This window comes from Coregonus lavaretus (assembly GCF_964263955.1).
Source record: "Coregonus lavaretus genome assembly, chromosome: 1".
NCBI classification, from domain to species: Eukaryota; Metazoa; Chordata; class Actinopteri; order Salmoniformes; family Salmonidae; genus Coregonus; species Coregonus lavaretus.
The window spans coordinates 55,001-73,547 of NC_139988.1; the positions used below are offsets into that span (position 1 = coordinate 55,001).

The 18,547-nt window shown below is 46.3% G+C and overlaps 1 pseudogene across 1 annotated transcript in view; it reads left to right on the plus strand.

Annotated features, from left to right (window-relative positions):
- Positions 1-18,547, plus strand: part of LOC311118553 (protein eyes shut homolog) — a 154,492-nt pseudogene that overhangs the window by 51,958 nt on the left and 83,987 nt on the right. Inside the window, exons 9-14 of the transcript in view lie at positions 200-322; positions 4,119-4,352; positions 6,191-6,313; positions 12,411-12,524; positions 15,385-15,498; positions 16,409-16,522. The product of the transcript in view is annotated as a protein eyes shut homolog (transcript). The remainder of the gene's footprint in view (positions 1-199; positions 323-4,118; positions 4,353-6,190; positions 6,314-12,410; positions 12,525-15,384; positions 15,499-16,408; positions 16,523-18,547) is intronic.

The following is an 18,547-nucleotide window of genomic DNA, read 5'->3' on the forward strand; positions in this document are numbered from 1 at the left end:
GACTTGTTCATCACATGTAGTGTCCAGTACGTATGCCTGGTCATGTGCTGCCAAGTCTAACTGGCTGAATAAAAACATGGCCGCCTCTTTTACTTGTCATCTCCATGTGATGCTGAACACTTTGAGTTGGTTTGTAAGTCTGATCTACTCTACCATCCCACTGTATGTGATAGTGAGATGTCTTCTCCTCCTGATATAGGTTTTCAGGGGCTGAACTGTGAAATCAACTATGATGAATGTGTCTATGGATTCTGCGCCAACAATTCCACATGTGTTGACCTGGTTGCCGACTATGAATGCGTCTGCCCAGTGGGGTTTGTTGGTAAGAGATTAATGTTATCATTCTTATTAAGTCATAAATAATCTATGTCCGGGAAACCGTCCCTTACTGTATATGGTCTGTAATAACTACAAAGGTCTTGAGTATTCTGGTCATGTCTGTGGATACAAAAAATTCACAATATATCAACCCGTCAGCCTAATGCAGCCTAATGGTGGTAACATTTGAGGAGTATAGGCCTAAAGATTGTCAGAGTTGTCACTGTAAGCTGTTTGCTAATTGACTGACTCAAGAGCATCTTAACTGGAATACTGGAAGTGTATTAGAGATCAGTCCTGGGTTCAAATACTATTTGAAATCATTTCACACACTTTGTCTATTCTTGATTGAGTGTGCCTGGCTTAATGGACCAATAGAATAGTCCAAAACTGTAAATCCCGCCCATCTGAGTGTTTTCTCTAGCCTGCCTGGAGTGCCATGTATTTGAAATATTTGAAATACTTTTTGAACCCAGGTCTGTTAGAGCCATCTTTATTCCTGCTCCTGAGGGGAAGACTAGAGAGTAAAGGGCCTCAAACTAAGATGATAATACTCTTACAATCCTGTGTGGAGTACGGATGATCTCTGGCAGACATATTATGCCAGGCTCCAACACTTACAGGACATCTAGTTCATGTTTATTCTGCATTCCATCCTTACATTCAAGTTGTATTAGTCATATGTACAGGATACACATGGTATACACCGTCCAATGAAATGCTTACTTGCAGATTCCTTCTGGACAATGCAACAACAATAAGCAGTAAAAAAAAAAAAAAAAAAAAAAAGATAAGAATAGGAACATAAAGTAAATGTCTCAGTAGAATAGAATAAACATGTTAGCATCAGTAGAATACAGGAAGGAACCATTTATAGTCCAATATTTACATGTGTTTTAGGGAAGGAGGGATTAGGGGGCAAGTGTTTAAATTGTACAGTATTTAGCAATCATAGTAAGAGTCTGGTAGCAGCAGTTGTGGTGTGTGTGTCTGTGTGTGTGTGTGTGTGTGTGTGTGTGTGTGTGTGTGTGTGTGTGTGTCTGTGTGGATATGTGTCTGTGTGTGTCTGTGTGGATATGTGTCTGTGTGTGTCTGTGTGGATATGTGTCTGTGTGGATATGTGTCTGTGTGGGTCTGTGAGTGAGTGAGTGCGTGTGTGCTAAGGTGCTGAGAGTCAGTGCAGGTGGTCAGTCCAGTTCAAGTGTTCAGCAATCTGATGGCTTGCAGATAGTAACGGTCTCTGAGCCTGTTGATATCAGACCTCCTGCTCCGATACCGTCTGCCCGACGGTAAGGGAGAGAACAGCTCGTGGCTGGGTTGTGTGAGGTCCTTGATGATGTCCAACTAGGCCAGGACCTCACCTAACACCAACTAGGTCAGGACGTCACCTAACACCAACTAGGTCAGGACCTCACCTAACACCAACTAGGTCAGGACCTCACCTAACACCAACTAGGTCAGGACCTCACCTAACACCAACTAGGTCAGGACCTCACCTAACACCAACTAGGTCAGGACCTCACCTAACACCAACTAGGTCAGGACCTCACCTAACACCAACTAGGTCAGGACCTCACCTAACACCAACTAGGTCAGGACCTCACCTAACACCAACTAGGTCAGGACCTCACCTAACACCAACTAGGTCAGGACCTCACCTAACACCAACTAGGTCAGGACCTCACCTAACACCAACTAGGGCGGCAGGTAGCTTAGTGGTTAAGAGCGTTGTACCAGTAACCGAAAGGTCGCTGGTTCTAATCCCCAAGCCGACTAGGTGAAAAATCTGTCGATGTGCCCTTGAGCAAGGCACTTAACCCTAATTGCTCCTGTAAGTCGCTCTGGATAAGAGCGTCTGTTAAATGACCAATTTATTTATTTATTTATAACTAGGTCAGGACCTCACCTAACACCAACTAGGTCAGGACCTCACCTAACACCAACTAGGTCAGGACCTCACCTAACACCAACTAGGTCAGGACCTCACCTAACACCAACTAGGTCAGGACCTCACCTAACACCAACTAGGTCAGGACCTCACCTAACACCAACTAGGTCAGGACCTCACCTAACACCAACTAGGTCAGGACCTCACCTAACACCAACTAGGTCAGGACCTCACCTAACACCAACTAGGTCAGGACCTCACCTAACACCAACTAGGCGAGGACATCTTAGAGAGAGAGAGACTATAAGGGAATAGGGTGTATTTTGGGATGCATCATGTGACTCCTGTTGCAGTATCACTAGCTTTCTGTATGTGATTCAGTCACACTACTGTCGTACTGTCATACTGCTGTCACTGTGTCGCCTCACGCTGTCTGATCATCATTGTGACCCATTCTGAATTTATTCTGTGCCTCATTTCAATAAAGCCGGTTACACACTAGGATGTGTTTTTTTGCCAAATGTTTGTATGACGTCATGATGTTTACAGGAAATCTGGGACAACTTGGAAATATCTGGTACAATTTGTGGAATGTACAAGGTTCCATGAACACTTGTGATGTGATGATGTGATGTTGGTTGTGCACAGTGGTTTTGTTGTATTTGTCCTTCTGAAAATGTTTTTGTTTGACTTTTCCAGATAAAAACTGCTCTACACCTGTTATTGAATGTGCGTCAGGGGATAGGACAAAATGCAAAAATGGCGGCACCTGTTATATCTTTGCTGGAGTGGTTCACTGCACTTGTCCACCAGGTAAAGGTGCTCATTTTATCAGATACTGCACTGTACTGAAAACTGCTGTTTACTCTGAGAAAACAAGGTCCCACCTACAACCAGAAATGCTTCTTTGACTTGCCCCTGTAGAAACCCTTCTGGTTCTTTTTTAGAACCCTTTCTTCAGAAGGACCTCCTTGGTTCCAAGGTTCCATCTACAACCCCTTCTCCCTCCAACCCTTTAGAACCATTTTCTCTAAGAGTTTAGCTTACAGTAAAGTTACAAAATACCTGCATCTGGGTGATTAATCCTGTTGATATATTGTTATCTGGCTTTGCTTAAGGTACATGAAACCACAAAACACCTAGTTTTTTTTTTCTCCTGCATTTCAGGAAAGTTATCCTGCAACAGGGTGATCAAATTAAGATATTATATCTGTAATCCATTAAAGTCAAATTAGTATTATGCCTCCATCTTTGTACGCAATCACTGTTAAGCGATTTATTCATTAAGGCCCTCCGGTTGTTTTTAGACGCTCTTGTTGTTTATTCTACATTAATCCCTTTTGTAAATTCGGTAGTAAAAAACGGAGTCCTAAATGGCCCCATATGGCTCTGGTCAAAAGTAGTATAGGGAATAGGGTGTCATTTGGGACGCTGGCAAAGAGAGACTCTGTTATTGTTATTGATGACTCTGTGTGCGCCCTATTATTACCAAACCTAATTTAAATAACATCCACCAGATCATAATAGAGAGTAGTCGACCAAAGCCATGCATTACTTGAATGAGTGTCTAATTATACATGTAGGAAAATACAAACTCCCCTCAATTCCTATATGTAGGTTGGTGGTTGGACTATATTTGTATTTCCACTGTCTAAGGGCCTCTATCAAATCCTATTTCCTAGTATTTCCACTGGCTAAGGGCCTCTATCTAACTAAGAAAAACATAACATATGTAAAGCAGAAATTATATAAAGGAAAAACGTCTTGCAATGACAGGAGCGTCTTGAGAAATGCAAATCCAAGCCTGTGTGACAGAAGTGGTGTGGGTAGAAGAATAGAACACAGAACACAGCTCCTATTCAACACACACAGACATCAATCAGCTCTTTGATCCAAACCCCAATGCATACAGGATGGGGAGCCCATGACTGCTCTGCACCCGTGAACCAGTGTGTGTTGAATCCCTGTGACCCGGAGGGGACCCTGTTCTGTGAAGAGCTGGCGAACGGCTTCAGTTGCGTCTGCCAACACGGGTACATGGGACGGCTGTGTGAAATCCCCATAAGTCACTGCGTGGATGGGCTGTGTCATCACGGATCAAAGTGTGTGGATCTACCGAGAGGATTCAAGTGTCATTGTTTACCCGGTAAGCTAATCACCAGGAACAAAGAACCAGGGGGCGGTGATTTTAATGGGGGGGGTGTGCGTGCTTGGAGTGTGCGCGTGCGTACGTTGCCCTGTAAGACATTGGCTCCTTGTTACTGAAACCTGTGGTGATGTTTATATTTATTTCAGGGTCTTGTCCCTGCATTTAGGATGACTGAATACTAAATATTAATGCACTGTTTCCCAAACCTCTCCTCAAGTACCCCCAGCCGTCCCACTTATTTCATACTAAAACTAGAACACCTGATTGAATTGATAAAGGCTTTGGTGAGTAGTTGACCAATTGAATCAGGTATGATAGTGGCTTAAGTTAAGCAGTAGATGGGAGCCAGTAGAAAGGTGTGTTAGTGGGTTAAGGAGCCAATAGAAAGGTGTGTTAGTGGGTTAAGGAGCCAATAGAAAGGTGTGTTAGTGGGTTAAGGAGCCAATAGAAAAGTGTGTTAGTGGGGTAAGGAGCCAATAGAAAGGTGTGTTAGTGGGTTAAGGAGCCAATAGAAGGTGTGTTAGTGGGGTAAGGAGCCAATGGAAATGTGTGTTAGTGGGTAAGGAGCCAATAGAAAGGTGTGTTAGTGGGTAAGGAGCCAATAGAAAGGTGTGTTAGTGGGTAAGGAGCCAATAGTAAGGCGTGTTAGTGGGTTAAGGAGCCAATAGGAGGTGTGTTAGTGGGTAAGGAGCCAATAGAAAGGTGTGTTAGTGGGTTAAGGAGCCAATAGAAAGGTGTGTTAGTGGGTAAGGAGCCAATAGAAAGGTGTGTTAGTGGGTAAGGAGCCAATAGTAAGGCTTGTTAGTGGGTTAAGGAGCCAATAGGAGGTGTGTTAGTGGGTAAGGAGCCAATAGTAGGTGTGTTAGTGGGTTAAGGAGCCAATAGAAAGGTGTGTTAGTGGGTTAAGGAGCCAATAGAATGTGTGTTAGTGGGTAAGGAGCCAATAGAAAGGTGTGTTAGTGGGTAAGGAGCCAATAGTAAGGTGTGTTAGTGGATTAAGGAGCCAATATAAGGTGTGTTAGTGGGTAAGGAGCCAATAGAAAGGTGTGTTAGTGGGTTAAGGAGCCAATAGAAAGGTGTGTTGGTGGGTTAAGGAGCCAATAGATTGTGTGTTAGTGGGTAAGGAGCCAATAGAAAGGTGTGTTAGTGGGTTAAGGAGCCAATAGTGGGTGTGTTAGTGGGGTAAGGAGCCAATAGTAAGGTGTGTTAGTGGGTTAAGGAGCCAAAAGAAATGTGTGTTAGTGGGTAAGGAGCCTATAGAAAGGTGTGTTAGTGGGTAAGGAGCCAATAGTAAGGTGTGTTAGTGGATTAAGGAGCCAATAGATGGTGTGTTAGTGGGTAAGGAGCCAATAGAAAGGTGTGTTAGTGGGTTAAGGAGCCAATAGAAAGGTGTGTTGGTGGGTTAAGGAGCCAATAGATTGTGTGTTAGTGGGTAAGGAGCCAATAGAAAGGTGTGTTAGTGGGTTAAGGAGCCAATAGTGGGTGTGTTAGTGGGGTAAGGAGCCAATAGTAAGGTGTGTTAGTGGGTTAAGGAGCCAAAAGAAATGTGTGTTAGTGGGTAAGGAGCCAATAGAAAGGTGTGTTAGTGGGTTAAGGAGCCAATAGAAAGGTGTGTTAGTGGATAAGGAGCCAATAGAATCCCAGAGAGATGAGTAATGTTTGATAAAGAGGTATTTAGTACTGGGATAAAGTCACTCGATGAACTGCCAATAGAACGTTCTAGGAATTTAACTAAAAAACACATTATTACATGTCAAAATGATTCCCCCATTATTCCACCCCTTAATTCAGAGGGTCAGAAAACCACTAGTCTCATTCGTCTCTTCTTCATGCAGGTTTAACGGGACAATTCTGCGAGGTGAACACAGACGACTGTGAAGAGAAGCCGTGCGGTGTTCTAAGTATTTGCAAAGACACCATCAACGGCTACAATTGTTTCTGTGCACCTGGATTTATTGGTGAGTAGCTATGTTATCAAGGCAATATCCCCATTGCTCGTAACTCCATCGACTCTTTGCCTTTTGGTGTCAAAGACCTCGAGCCTCCCTATGTAGGTATTGTTAAACACTTATTTACCTTCCACATATCATACGGCAGTTCCATTACACACTTCTCTCATTATCATACAGTTCCATTACACACTTCTCTCAGTATCATACAGTTCCACTTCTCTCAGTATCATACAGTTCCCCTTCTCTCAGTATCATACAGTTCCCCTTCTCCCAGTATCATACAGTTCCCCTTCTCTCAGTATTATACAGTTCCACTTCTCTCAGTATCATACAGTTCCACTTCTCTCAGTATCATACAGTTCCCCTTCTCTCAGTATCATACAGTTCCACTTCTCCCAGTATCATACAGTTCAATTACACACTTCTCTCAGTATCATACAGTTCCACTTCTCCCAGTATCATACAGTTCCACTTCTCTCAGTATCATACAGTTCCATTACACACTTACATTTACATTACATTTACGTCATTTAGCAGACGCTCTTATCCAGAGCGACTTACAAATTGGTGCATTCACCTTATTTTTTTGGGTGGGGGTGTAAGGGGGGGGGGGGTAGAATGATTACTTTATCCTATCCCAGGTATTCCTTAAAGAGGTGGGGTTTCAAGTGTCTCCGGAAGGTGCTGAGTGACTCCGCCGTCCTGGCGTCGCGAGGGAGCTTGTTCCACCATTGGGGTGCCAGAGCAGCGAACAGTTTTGACTGGGCTGAGCGGGAACTGTGCTTCCGCAGAGGTAGGGGGGCCAGCAGGCCAGAGGTGGATGAACGCAATGCCCTCGTTTGGGTGTAGGGACTGATCAGAGCCTGAAGGTACGGAGGTGCCGTTCCCCTCACAGCTCTGTAGGCAAGCACCATGGTCTTGTAGCAGATGCGAGCTTCAACTGGAAGCCAGTGGAGTGTGCGGAGGAGCGGGGTGACGTGAGAGAACTTGGGAAGGTTGAACACCAGACGGGCTGCGGCATTCTGGATGAGTTGTAGGGGTTTAATGGCACAGGCAGGGAGCCCAGCCAACAGCGAGTTGCAGTAATCCAGACGGGAGATGACAAGTGCCTGGATAAGGATCTGTGCCGCTTCCTGTGTAAGGCAGGGTCGTACTCTCCGAATGTTGTAGAACATGAACCTACAGGATCGGGTCACCACCTTGATGTTAGCGGAGAACGACAGGGTGTTGTCCAGGGTCACGCCAAGGCTTTTTGCACTCTGGGAGGAAGACACAACGGAGTTGTCAACCGTGATGGCGAGATCATGGAACGGGCAGTCCTTCCCCGGGAGGAAGAGCAGCTCCATCTTGCCGAGGTTCAGCTTGAGGTGGTGATCCATCATCCACACTGATATGTCTGCCAGACATGCAGAGATGCGATTCGCCACCTGGTTATCAGAAGAGGGAAAGGAGAAGATTAGTTGTGTGTCGTCTGCGTAGCAATGATAGGAGAGGTCATGTGAGGAAATGACAGAGCCAAGTGACTTGGTGTATAACGAGAATAGGAGAGGGCCTAGAACTGAGCCCTGGGGGACACCAGTGGTGAGAGCACGTGGTGCGGAGACAGATTCTCGCCACGCCACTTGGTAGGAGCGACCTGTCAGGTAGGACGCAATCCAAGAGTGAGCCGCGCCGGAGATGCCCAACTCAGAGAGGGTGGAGAGGAGGATCTGATGGTTCACAGTATCAAAGGCAGCAGACAGGTCTAGAAGGACAAGAGCAGAGGAGAGAGAGTTAGCTTTAGCAGTGCGGAGAGCCTCCGTGACACAGAGAAGAGCAGTCTCAGTTAAATGACCAGTCTTGAAACCTGACTGGTTTGGATCAAGAAGGTCATTCTGAGAGAGATAGCAAGAGAGTTGGCTAAAGACGGCACGCTCAAGAGTTTTGGAGAGAAAAGAAAGAAGGGATACTGGTCTGTAGTTGTTGACATCGGAGGGATCGAGTGTAGGTTTTTTGAGAAGGGGTGCAACTCTCGCTCTCTTGAAGACGGAAGGGACATAGCCAGCGGTCAAGGATGAGTTGATGAGCGAGGTGAGGTAAGGGAGAAGGTCTCCGGAAATGGTCTGGAGAAGAGAGGAGGGGATAGGGTCAAGCGGGCAGGTTGTTGGGCGGCCGGCCGTCACAAGTCGCAAGATTTCATCTGGAGAGAGAGGGGAGAAAGAGGTCAAAGCATAGTATGAGCAGGACCAGCAGTGTCATTTGACTTAACAAACGAGGATCGGATAAAGTCAACCTTCTTTTCAAAATGGTTGACGAAGGTATCCACAGAGAGGGAGGAGGAGGGGTGGGGGGGAGGAGAAGGTGGCAAAGAGCTTCCAAGGGTTAGAGGCAGATGCTTGGAATTTAGAGTGGTAGAAAGTGGCTTTAGCAGCAGAAACAGAGGAAGAAAATGTAGAGAGGAGGGAGTGAAAAGATGCCAGGTCCGCAGGGAGTCTAGTTTTCCTCAATTTCCGCTCGGCTGCCCGGAGCCCTGTTCTGTGAGCTCGCAAGGAGTCGTTAAGCCACGAAGCAGGAGGGGAGGACTGAGCCGGCTGGGAGGATAGGGGACATAGAGAGTCAAAGGATGCAGAAAGGGAGGAGAGGAGGGTTGAGGAGGCAGAATCAGGAGATTGGAGGGAGAAGGATTGAGCAGAGGGAAGAGATGATAGGATGGAAGAGGACAGAGTAGCGGGAGAGAGAGAGCGAAGGTTGCGACGGCGCATTACTATCTGAGTAGGGGCAGAGTGAGTAGTGTTGGAGGAGAGTGAGAGAGAAAAGGATATATAGTAGTGGTCGGAGACATGGAGGGGAGTTGCAGTGAGATTAGTAGAAGAACAGCATCTAGTAAAGATAAGGTCAAGCGTATTGCCTGCCTTGTGAGTAGGGGGGGACGGTGAGAGGGTGAGGTCAAAAGAGGAGAGGAGTGGAAAGAAGGAGGCAGAGAGAAATGCGTCAAAGGTAGACGTAGGGAGGTTAAAGTCACCCAGAACTGTGAGGGGTGAGCCATCCTCAGGAAAGGAACTTATCAAGGCGTCAAGCTCATTGATGAACTGTTCCAAGGGAACCTGGAAGGCGATAAATGATAAGGATGTTAAGCTTGAATGGGCTAGTGACTGTGACAGCATGGAATTCAAATGAGGAGATAGACAGATGGGTCAGGGGAAAAAGAGAGAATGTCCACTTGGGAGAGATGAGGATTCCTGTGCCACCACCCCGCTGACCAGATGCTCTCGGGGTATGCGAGAACACATGGTCAGACGAGGAGAGAGCAGTAGGAGTAGCAGTGTTTTCAGTGGTAATCCATGTTTCCGTCAGCGCCAAGAAGTCGAGGGACTGGAGGGTAGCATAGGCTGAGATGAACTCTGCCTTGTTGGCCGCAGAACGGCAGTTCCAGAGGCTGCCTGAGACCTGGAACTCCACGTGGGTCATGCGCACAGGGACCACCAGGTTAGAGTGGCAGCAGCCACGCGGTGTGAGGCGTTTGTATGGCCTGTGCAGAGAGGAGAGAACAGGAATAGACAGACGCATCGTTGACAGGCTACAGAAAATGGTTACAATAATGCAAAGGAGATCGGAATGAAATGAACTAAACATCTGGGAAAGCGAGAGAGCGGGTCCTCCCTCACTTACGTTTCACTGAAGCACCCAAATATAACTCTCCCAACTTCCACCTCAGAAACTATAATTGTTGTAAACTACAGCGGTTCAATGTTTTCTAGGAATAGACTAACTTAGTTTATTCAGCTAGCTAACTTGGTACAGTATTCTTCCGTGAAAACCGTCCAGGGCACCGAATCCTATGACACCACAGCCAACTGGCATGCCAGCCTCCAACAACACGGTTTAGCACCAATACTCGGTCACAACAAACCACCAGTGTGTCAACACGCCAAGCAGATCATTCGTGTCGGTGTCTAACGTTGTGGGTTAGTCCCGACAGCTTGAGCAAGTCCGTCGTCAACTTATTCAGCCAGTTAGTTAGCTAGAATAGTTAGCATACTAGCTAGCCATTGCTTTCTGCCAACAAAGAAACCCCTCCTCCCACGGCACGAACACACAGAGAGAGCCAAGCTAACGTTAACTAGTCACCCATGTCCCGAGTTCACTTGAACGACTCTGGTTACTAGTATGTAAAAAACAAAACACAAATGTAGGTTATAACTTATCCCTAGCAGCTACTGTTAGCTAGCCAAGTGCAAAGCTAGCCACTGAATCGACTCAGCCAGTTCGCGTCTGTTCGCTAGGTCGTTCCAGCTATTGTTTAGTAGCTATCCAGGTAGCAACAAGCTAGCTACATTTCGAGCACAGTAGCTACTAACTACCTAACGTTAACACTTCAGACAATGAGGTTAGAAAAACAGCTGAATGGTAGGCAGCTAGCTGGCGTAATTACAGGTACTCTCAAGCGTGAAACAACTATCCACTGTTGCTAATAGTTACCAGTAGCTACCCGCTAGCTCGTCCAGGTAGTGGGTTAGCTAGCCTCGTGCTTCACCGGGCTCAGTCGAATACAATACTTACCTACAATACTTACATACAATAACCTACGATAACTACCTACAATACCTAACAACAATCTAAATACATGGTTTAAGCTTTACTCGACACCATATAAGCCAAACTTACCTCCCGCCAACTTTTTTATACTGTATTCTAGTCAATGCCATCCTATTTAATTAGTGCTGTATACAGAATCATACAGTTCCACTTCTCTCAGTATCATACAGTTCCACTTCTCTCAGTATCATACAGTTCCATTACACACTTCTCTCATTATCATACAGTTCCATTACACACTTCTCTCATTATCATACAGTTCCATTACACACTTCTCTCAGTATCATACAGTTCCATTACACACTTCTCTCATTATCATACAGTTCCATTACACACTTCTCCCAGTATCATACAGTTCCATTACACACTTCTCTCATTATCATACAGTTCCATTACACACTTCTCTCAGTATCATACTCTTCCCCCTTCCTCTCCCCCCTTCATCTCCCCCTTCCTCTCCCCCCTTCATCTCCCCCTTCCTCTCCCCCTTCCTCTCCCCCTTCCTCTTCCCCCTACCTCTCCCCCCTTCCTCTCCCCCTACATCTCTCCCCTACCTCTCCCTCTTCCTCTCCCCCCTTCTTCTCCCTCTCCCCCCTTCCTCTCTCCTTCTTCCTCTCCCGCTTCCTCTCCCCCCTTCCTTTCCCGCTACCTCTTCCCCCTTCCTCTCCCCCTACCTCTCCCCCTTCCTCTTCCTCTCCCCCTTCCTCTCCCCCCTACCTCTCCCCCCTTCCTCTCCCCCCACATCTCTCCCTACCTCTCCCCCTTCCTCTTCCTCTCCCCCTTCCTCTTCCCCCTACCTCTCCCCCCTTCCTCTCCCCCCACATCTCTCCCTACCTCTCCCCTCTTCCTCTCCCCCCTTCTTCTCCCTCTCACCCCTACGTCTCTCCCTCTTCCTTTCCCGCTACCTCTTCCCCCTTCCTCTCCCCCTACCTCTCCCCCTTCCTCTTCCTCCCTCTTCCTCTCCCCCTTCCTCTCCCTCTTCCTCTCCCCCTTCCTCTCCCTCTTCCTCTCCCCCCTTCCTTTCCCGCTACCTCTTCCCCCATTCCTCTCCCCCTTCCTCTCCCCCCTACCTCTCCCCCTTCCTCTCCCCCCTACCTCTCCCCCTACCTCCCCCCCTTCCTCTCCCTCTTCCTCTCCCCCTTCCTCTCCCCCTTCCTCTCCCTCTTCCTCTCCCCCCTTCCTCTCCCCCCTACCTTTCCCTCTTCCTCTCCCCCTTCCTCTCCCCCTACCTCTCCCCCCTTCCTCTCCCCCTTCCTCTCCCTCTTCCTCTCCCCCCTACCTCTCCCCCTACCTTTTTCCCCTACTTCTCTTCCTCACATCATTAAGGAAGCTTATTTGATTAAAGGGATCTGTTATCTATGGACCCCATCATGTGTCAACATCTGGCAGATGCTTCTGTGTGTGTGTGTGTGTGTGTGTTTTCCTGGGTGTGGCATGTGTCTGTGTGCGTTCAGTGTGTGTGCGTGCGTCAGTATGTAGCCTATGCATGTGTGGACCTTCATGCAGTGAACCTCTCCTGTCTTTCCAGGTAATAACTGTGAGATGGAGGTAAATGAGTGTCTGAGCCAGCCCTGCCACAACGGAGCTTCCTGCTCTGATGAGCTCAACGCATTCAGCTGCTTATGCCCAATCGGAGTCACAGGTACACATGCGCGCGCGCGCACACACACACACACACACTGCATTTATCTAACCTGGATGTGTTTGTGCTCTAACCCTTATGGTTGGTGTCATGCCAAACATGTCATGTGTGACATCACAGGACATTGACTGTAGGGGTTGGCAAGGCAACACAAATAGATCTGGGACCAAAACATCAAATCAAATCAAATCAAATTGTATTGGCCACATGCGCCGAATACAACAGGTGCAGACATTACAGTGAAATGCTTACTTACAGCCCTTAACCAACAGTGCATTTATTTTTAATAAAAAAGTAGAATAAAACAACAAAAAAGTGTTGAGAAAAAAAGAGCAGAAGTAAAATAAAATAACAGTAGGGAGGCTATATATACAGGGGGGTACCGGTGCAGAGTCAATGTGCGGGGACACCGTCTAGTTGAGGTAGTTGAAGTAATATGTACATGTGGGTAGAGTTAAAGTGACTATGCATAAATAATTAACAGAGTAGCAGCAGCGTAAAAAGATGGGGTGGGTGGGCAGTGCAAATAGTCCGGGTAGCCATGATTAGCTGTTCAGGAGTCTTATGGCTTGGGGGTAGAAGCTGTTGAGTGGTACCGCTTGCCGTGTGGTAGCAGAGAGAACAGTCTATGACTAGGTTGGCTGGAGTCTTTGACAATTTTGAGGGCCTTCCGCTGACACCGCCTGGTATAGAGGTCCTGGGTGGCAGGAAGCTTGGCCCCAGTGATGTACTGGGCCGTACGCACTACCCTTGCGGTCAGAGGCAAAGCAGTTGCCATACCAGGCGGTGATGCAACCAGTCAGGATGCTCTCGATGGTGCAGCTGTAGAATTTTTTGAGGATCTGAGGACCCATGCCAAATCTTTTCAGTCTCCTGAGGAGGAATAGGCTTTGTCGTGCCCTCTTCACGACTGTCTTGGTGTGTTTGGACCATGATAGTTCGTTGGTGATGGACACCAAGGAACTTGAAGCTCTCAACCTGTTCCACTACAGCCCTGTCGATGAGAATGGGGGCGTGCTCAGTCCTCTTTTTTTTCCTGTAGTCCACAATCATCTCCTTTGTCTTGGTCACATTGAGGGAGAGGTTGTTATCCTGGCACCACACGGCCAGGTCTCTGACCTCCTCCCTATAGGCTGTCTCATCGTTGTCGGTGATCAGGCCTACCACTGTTGTGTCGTCGGCAAACTTAATGATGGTGTTGGAGTCGTGCCTGGCCATGCAGTCATGGGTGAACAGGGAGTACAGGAGGGGACTGAGCACGCACCCCTGAGGGGCCCCCGTGTTGAGGATCAGTGTGGCAGATGTGTTGTTACCTACCCTTACCACCTGGGGGCGGCCCGTCAGGAAGTCCAGGAAGTCCAGTTGCAGAGGGAGGTGTTTAGTCCCAGGATCCTTAGCTTAGTGATGAGCTTTGAGGGCATGATTAACCATAATCATGATTAACCCCTTATAAATCATTTTAAATACCTTACCTTAAAGTATGTTTCTAAGATGTAAGATATAGAACAGGGCTCTCCAACCCTGTTCCTAGAGAGCTACCCAGACATTCCATGTATTTAACTATTCCACAACTAGCACACCTCATTCACCTTGTCAACTAATCATCAAGCCCTTGAATAGGTGAATCAGGTGAGTTAGTTCAGGGCTACAACTACATGGTGAAATGTCTGGGGGTCCCCGGGGAGAGGTTGGAGAACGTCTGGGGGTCCCTGAGGATAGGTTGGAGAACGTCTGGGGGTCCCCGAGGAGAGGTTGGAGAACATCTGGGGGTCCCCGAGGAGAGGTTTGAGAACGTCTGGGGGTCCCTGAGGATAGGTTGGAGAACGTCTGGGGGTCCCTGAGGAGAGGTTTGAGAACGTCTGGGGGTCCCTGAGGATAGGTTTGAGAACGTCTGGGGGTCCCTGAGGATAGGTTGGAGAACGTCTGGGGGTCCCCGAGGAGAGGTTGGAGAAGGTCTGGGGGTCCCCGAGGAGAGGTTTGAGAACCACTGATCTACAATTATTCGGGTGTAGTTGAATGATAGATCAACTGATTCTTATTGAAATTAGATAATATATAGTTATGCTACCCGTATGTGGAGAACTTGATCCATCACCAGTTGTGATCACGTAGGAGTTCAATAACAGAAACCCATCCAACACCAGTTGTGATCACGTAGGAGTTCAATAATAGAAATCCAACACCCTTGCTGAGGTCTGTTTTACGAAGTGAAGTAAAGCAATGTTTTTTTAATTGTTTTTAATGTGTCAAGTCTTAAAGCAATATAACTTGACTGCCTACAGCAATCCAGTGTAATTAGCTATGCTAATATTCCTATATGCATGTAAATTAATGCTGTCCTGTACAAGAGGTGTGCAATCATTATAACTATGTCAGTGTTCATTATGTTCAATACACTGGGCTGTATCCCAAACGGAACTCTATTCCCTTATAGTGCACTACTTCTGACCAGAGCACCAGTAAACTTATCAGGGCTCTGGTGAAAAGTGGCGCACTGTAAGGGAACAGAGTGCCATTTGGGCTGCAGCCTGGGTCATGTGAGGCCATATTGAAAACATAAGGGATCATTTATCTAATGTCAGACGAGAGGCCCCTCTATTATTTCTCAGGTCACTTCCATCTGAATTGTTCGGGAAATTGTCTGAGTTAACTAGATGAATATATGCAAATTGAGGGATCCATATTGTAGAAACCCATCTTGATCTGAGTTTCACTCATTTACTTTTAGTTCAGAAGGTGGATAGCTCGGAGGCTTTTACTATTTCAGTTGAAAAGGAGATTCTTTTTAACACTTGGTTTATAATTGGTAGGAATGGGAATGTTGCTGCTCAGACCTCTTTAATTTTGTCTTTCTCTACAGGCGACTACTGTGAAATCAACATTGATGAGTGTCTGTCAGGGCCGTGCAGACACAACAGCACGTGTATGGACCTGGCCAATGGCTATGAATGTGTCTGTCTACCCGGCTTTACTGGTCAGTGTTTCTAACTTACTGAATTTAATTGAATTAATGAATGCATACTGAACTAAATAAGCATCGACAACATAACCTACTGAATATGAATCCTGTAGCTTTATCTTAGCAAAACTACAGTAGGCTCAATTCACTCTAATCTGCATGACCATATTCATGCCCTACCACAGCCTCACAGGTAGATGCTTCCAGTTTTCGCCAAGAGAATCCTTCACACAGATGTTTGTGTCCATGGACAGTGTAGTCTACAAACAAAGATGTCTATGGAGTTTGATTGATTTCCAGTGTATGTCTTCAACAACGTGTTGCTTAGGTACACTGGCAACCACAGTCTATGTTTTGTACTCTAGTGTTGCTAGGCAGCGGTGGAACCATAGAAATAGAATTTGTATGGGGTGGAACACCTTATTTAAATAGATCCCCATACAGTGCATGCTGCCTATCTGCCAACCCCAGGGGAGAGGAGTGGGTAAAGGGATGTTTACATGCCTGTAGTCTGGACAAAGCACAACACACATCGGTAGCGTCCCAAACGGCACCCGATTCCCTACATAGTGCTGGACCCTGGTACAAAGTAGTGCACTGTATAGGGAATAGGGTACCATTTGGGATGCTGACGTTGTCGTCTTCTCTGACTAATTGATGAGGAGTGAAGACAGAAGATACACAGTTAGTTACTGCTCCATGGTCTCATTATATCCTGTTTATGAACTCTCCTGGGATGTGTCCCAAATGGCACCATGTTCCCTTTATAATGCATTACTTTTGACCAGTGTCCACAGGGCTCTGGTCAAAAGTAGTGCACTTTATAGGGAATAAGGTGCCATTTGGGGACGCAGTCCTGCTACTAGTCTCACTGACCCCAAAAACATGATTTATTTATTTGTTTATGTTGTTGTTTGTATCAAAGGCGCTGGGTGTGAGTTCGACATTGACGAGTGTGCCTCTTCTCCCTGCAAGAACGGAGCCACTTGCATTGACCAGCCTGGCAATTACCACTGTCAGTGTGTGGCTCCATTCAAAGGTAATGAACACTGAGGGGGACTGTGTGTGTGTGTGTGTGTGCATGTCACTGTGTGCATGTGTCTCCATTTGAAAGGTAATGAACACTGAGGGAATGGGGACGATCACCAAAGTTAATTAACCTCCCTGAGCATCCCTCTCTCACCTGCCTGACCTCATTCTGCTGCAGTCTACATCAACATTAGTAAGGCTTCATTCTCTGGTTGTGGCGATGCACGACAAAGAAGATGAAACCCATTGCTAATCTTCCAGATGGTGTATCTATTTCTCATAGCCTTGGTCCCCACTAATGTTTTACGTCTTAGTGCTGCACAGCCTTAGGCAACTAGGGCATCATAACATCTGTATAATTTTTCACCAAATTCAGTTTTCTCAGTTTTCTACCTTACTTTATAGTACTACGTTGATATTGATTACTGCATTGTTGGGATAAGAGCTTGCAAGAAAGGCATTTCCTGTACTTGTGCATGAGACATTAAAAACTTGATGTCTGCCACATTGACTTGAGTAGTTTCCTACTATTCTGTAAATCAAACAGACAGCCAAGTTGATGACCATTTGTGTGGTGGCTGTGATTAGGGAGCAGGAACTCTCATTGGGGTGTTGGTACCAGAGTGGGAACGTTTACTTGGTCCTTTTCGAGCTACAGAGGTAAGGGGCAGGAGTCAGAATCATGACCGGTGTGCAGCTACAATCTCTGCCTTGTCTGGTCCTTGTAACTCTGGCTATGTTCTTGGGAGTTGTACATAGGAGAGCTGGTCCTTGTACACTGGGTCCTACAAATCCTATGGTGGACACTCCCATCGGAGTTGGCTATACAGCCCAAAGAGACCTGGGACCGGGCTAAGATTGTATAACACTGATAGCCCACAGCTTTGCCACCTCAGCATACTGTACTATGATGAATCACTGGTCACTGACCTCTGTCTGTCCTGATCCTGCAGTAGAATCAGAAGCATGAACACAAGCCAGCGGGCAAAACTGGTTGATAACCACGTCATTACAACAGGATTACAACCAGTTCTATTCTGGACACTTTGTCCTCAACTTTGGTCTAATGATATTCCCATAATCTCCAAACTGTTCCCTTTCAATTACTACCATGATTATTCATATGCATTTCATATTTCTTCTGTAAGAAACATTTAAATGTAGCCCTCTCCATATGGGCCAACTCCCGCAAGAGGTTAACCCTAATTGCTCCAGGGCCGGCGTTGATAATGGCTGACCCTGGCCGTGACCCCACTCCTCTGCTTGGTTTTATATCCTGTGTTTCTTTTGTCTTTCTTTAAAAAAATAAAAAAAAACGTACAGATGCTTTACGGATTTTAAATTATGAGGACAAAGAGACATTGTCAAGTGCAATATTCCCCGTCCTTCTAATAGGGGGCCCTGTGTAAGATGAAAAGTTCAGATGTTATATATAGCTAGTACTGGTCGTGACATGTTCTATGCTTTCACCAGGGTTGAATACGGAGTTCAGTGCCATGGTAGATACAGTGCCTTGCAAAATAATTCATCCCCCTTGGCGTTTTTCCTATTTTGTTGCATTACAACCTGTAATTTAAATGGATTTTTATTTGGATTTCAATGGACATACACAAAATAGTCCAAATTGGTGAAGTGAAATTAAAAAAATTACTTGTTTCTAAAAAATAAAAATAAACGGAAAAGTGGTGCGTGCATATGTATTCACCCCCTTTGCTATGAAGCCCCTAAATAAGATCTGGTGCAACCAATTACCTTCAGAAGTCACATAATTAGTTAAATAAAGTCCACCTGTGTGCAATCTAAGTGTCACATGATCTGTCACATGATCTCAGTATATATATACACCTGTTCTGAAAGGCCCCAGAGTCTGCAACACCACTAAGCAAGGGGCACCACCAAGCAAGCGGCACCATGAAGACCAAGGAGCTCTCCAAACAGGTCAGGGACAAAGTTGTGGAGAAGTACAGATCAGGGTTGGGTTATAAAAAAATATCTGAAACTTTGAACATCCCACGGAGTACCATTAAATCCATTA